Below are 4180 nucleotides of genomic sequence, written 5' to 3' on the forward strand. Positions count from 1 at the left end.
ATGACAGCTTTTTCCTAATATAAGTAATGCTGAGAGGAATCACCTTTTGCATAGGTTTTCAGCAAATGATTGTGATTTCCATTGGATTAATTTCCATGAACAAAGCTTGTGTGTCACAAGGCATGAACAGAGTTTGGACTTTTTGTCTTATCCGTATCTCTTCAGTGTTTTCTCTAAAATATCCTCATCATCCATTCTGAAAGCTGAGTCCAAAGTGGCTATCCAGGTATAACATTATTTTAAAGTCTTGGGTTTCCACTTAAAGTTTTATGTAACTTACATGTAAACTCCATGTTATATACACAATTAAAATGTTTTCCCTCCCAAATCTTTGACCAAATTGTAGCTTCTGGAAGACATTTGGTGTTTGTTCCTTGGCTTCCTGTAGTCTTGGCACAACTCTGTATGCACTGGGGAAGTGTACCCCAATATTAGAAGCTTGGTGGGGACACTGAGCAGACCCCAAAGCATGTCCATTGGACAGTGATGTGATCAGGTGGTTGGACTGGCCAGCAGAGAGAGGAACAAGAAGGCCCTGGGATGGGAGGCTTGGACAGAGGGTTCCCACAAGAGTGAAGGAGTTGAAGTGGCCACATGGGAGTTGAGAAGACAGATGGGAAGAAAGAGGGAGATGCCATTGTCAGGCTTTACCTAACTGGTCACTAAGAACAAGGGACAGTGAGGAATGTGAGATGACAGGTGTGTTTCCTTCCTTTAATTTGACAAATGACCAAATGAGAATTATGTTCCCATCATGTTTCTAGTTTTGCTTTGACCAAAAGAAAGCTCCTAGGTCAGTTCATGGTCAGTACCAGTATTTGTATTGTTTGTTGTGGTGGTTGATGTCGCTGGTTTTAATTTTTTGTTTCTGGAAGACATCTCTGATACATAGTTGAAACTAGGCAGCTCTCAGTATGTAGGTAAATAACAAATGAGTACAAACTGGGTGTTAATCTGGACAAGTCCTTCACGCATGACTTGAACCCAAAGGGAGAGGAACAACCAAGCATTTGGAGTAAAGCCAAGTTTAATGAAGGGTGGGGGTTGTTGTGATGGAGTGAGTGGACAGACCCCTAATCTCAGATAAACTAGTTTGGCTTTTTTTTTTTTAAGATGTATTTATTTATTTTAGAGCGAGTGTGAGCAGGTCAAGGGGGTGTGGGCAGAAAGAGAGTGATCTCCAGCAGGCTGCATGCTGGATCCCATGAACTTGAGATCGGCACCTGAGGGAAAACCAAGAGTCAGATGCTTAACCGACTGTGCCACCCAGGCAGTGCTGGTTTGAAGCTTTTAAAGTTTTGAAACCTGATCAGCCCTGCAACTCTTTCTTCTTTCCTCCCTGCTAACCAAATAGCCAGTTTCGCTAATTTTTGACACTTCAAAATATATCAGCTAAGCTCTCTGGAAATCTGCCTTTAATCATGATCTTAGCTTATTTTAAATAGAAACTGTAAATTAGTGACTGGAAATGTGCAGATTTCCTTTTATTTGATTTGATTCTCATGGGGGCAGCCCTCTCATTTACTTGTGTTTTTGTAATCTTCATCTTTTTATTTTCTCTTCTCTTTCCTTATGTCTGGAGACGGAAAGCAAGGCTCCCGCTTGACGCCAGGGCACTTGAAGCCTGGGACATGGGGAAGCAGCTGCTTGTCCTGAGGCGGGCATTGGATCTTCCTTCTTTATTTCCTTTTATTAAAAAAAAATGTTTTTCCCCTTCCTTAATGTTATCCTGGATTTTATTTTCAAAATTGCAAAAAGTAAATTGGATTTCCTCCAGTGAGCATGCGAAAGATGATTGCGTGGTTCCCCCCCTCCCTCCTTCCCCAATTTCTTATGATGTTTGCCCTGCTTTCCCTTTGATATTTCAATTTCTGTTTTGTTTTGTTTTGTTTTTCCTGAGGAGGAGATGGGCCATGCAATTTTTAAGAACTCTGCATTTAACCCTAAAGAAAAGTCGATCCCAGTCACTCTGGCTTCTATGTGTTTCCCCTTCACCTGTTTTGGATTTGCTGGGCTCCTTTGGGCAGAATTGTTGTGATACCTGATACTTGCCTTTAGTCATGTCTATTGGTTCAACTGGGGAAAATCAGCAGCTTATTGGTTCTAAATAGGATGTCTGTGCCTTGTCCCTGAGTATTAAAGAGATTATTCTAGAAAGGGTTGAAGTCACTGCTCAGATGATCTATATCCTGATGATCACGTGATCTATGTATGGATATACTGATACCTACAAATGAAGAACTCCTTATGTCTTTCAAAGGCTTCCAGGAGAGTGGGCAGCTCATTAGCTACCAAAGTGAAATATCTTAATTATAGCCTTCGACCAGCCCAAGACAGTGTCAACATTTTGTGAGAAAATATTTGGAAATTCTGTTATCTTTTGAGTCTGTCATAAAACTTTGTTCCCTGGTATTTTGCTTCTGTTCATTTGGTCATGTCTCTCTCCGGGGTGAAGGGACTAAACTTATAATAAATATAACAAATTAAAAAATATAAGGGAGGCAATTTGTCCTGGTTAGGGTGGTATATACTTACTACAAAGATCTCTGTGGGGCTCTGTTTTTAAATTCATCTTTCAGTTATTTAATTTCTTAAGACCATGGATAAACACTGCATGAATCACTAAATCTAAATATTGCCTTGTTACAAAGGCTTTCATTAGGAGGATTCCAGATCGCATGGAAAGAATTAAACATAATTCCAAATTATTACAAAAAAAAAAAAAAAAACCCACCCACAAGCCTCCAGTCATCTGGAGCATTCCCTGACCAAGCAAAAAAGCATTCCAAGCTCCTTCTTGAGAGCTGAAGCACACACACTGGTTGGTCTCCTTCAAGGTCAATCACAGGTAAATACAGGTTGTGTCTGCACCAGTGAATGTTGGATGTTGATTCAAAGGACCTCTAGAGATACCAGTTCAAAGGAGAGAAACAGGTTTTGGAAAATCTAAGGAAGTCCTGTTTTTTTCTGAGACAGCGTCAGCGTGTGGAATATTGGCTAGACCCAAAGAGGGTGTCCCCGTCACCAGGTGGGAGGATGAGGAACAGTAATCAACTGGAAGGTGAAGACGGAAAAGGCTGTGAGATTTCTTTGGCTTTATGAGGGTCCAGAGGTGAGCGCTGTCACCAGGCTTTCCCGATGGCAAGTGTTTGGCAATTGATGCCCTAATGTTGCAATGAATCTCCAGTACTAAGCAAGGCCAATTGTTATTATTAAAGCTAATTAAATCACTCTGGATTACAGTTTGTCCAGGGTGTTACCTACCAGAATGATCGGCATAAAGCCTGGAGAAAACAAACAGATGAAGATTGGTTAGGCAAGGAGTTTTACTGAATTTTTTTTTCACTTTAAAAACAAGCTTTCCCCCAATATCAGAAATTATTATTAAGTCTCACTGTGCTTTGAATCTTACTAGTACTGCACACCGGCAGACGGACCCATGTTTGCTGTGGGGAAGCAGGGATGGATTTCCTTGTCTCGTGGTTTTTTTTTGTTTTTTTTTTCTTGAATCGCAATTGCCAAAGTAATTAAGCAAGAGGTTAATGGCCATCAAATGTCCTGCTGCATTATAGTCACAGCTTCGATACGAAATAGCTTTTCTCTTTTGCATCTCAATATGGCAAAATCATTGGAGGGATGGGCAGAGAGCAGATTGGTTTTCCAGGCTCTAAACAATAACTACATAATGGTCTGAAATGAAAATGCAAGTTAAATATCATCATTTGAACAAAAAAGGGAGATGTAATGAACCCAGAGGCATCATCCAGAGAAAAAGTAATTTAAAATGTTCACTTAAAATATACCCAGTTTGGGGAGGAAATGAGCAGAAAAAGGCTTATGGAGCAAACACATTTGAAAGTTATGTTGTATTAGATTTTATATGTGTGTGTGTGTGTGTGTGTGTGTATATATATATGTATATATATTTATATGTAATAGGTCTATATAGATAGATATAATGTGTTGTAAAATGACAAGTTGGCAAAATGAATGAAATGGAGAATGGGATTAATCAAATTAATTTTTATGATCTGTGCAGCTTGCTGTATAATTCACTTTGCGGGATTATGGCATGGGGGAAAGGTTTGAAACGAATTGTTGTGTTCTGCAAAGCCTGTGATGATGGTTAATTTTATGTGTTAACCTGGCTAAGCCATAGCACCCAGTTACTGAATCAAAT

Source organism: Mustela nigripes, chromosome 4 (genome assembly GCF_022355385.1).
Source record: "Mustela nigripes isolate SB6536 chromosome 4, MUSNIG.SB6536, whole genome shotgun sequence".
Lineage (NCBI taxonomy): Eukaryota > Metazoa > Chordata > Mammalia > Carnivora > Mustelidae > Mustela > Mustela nigripes.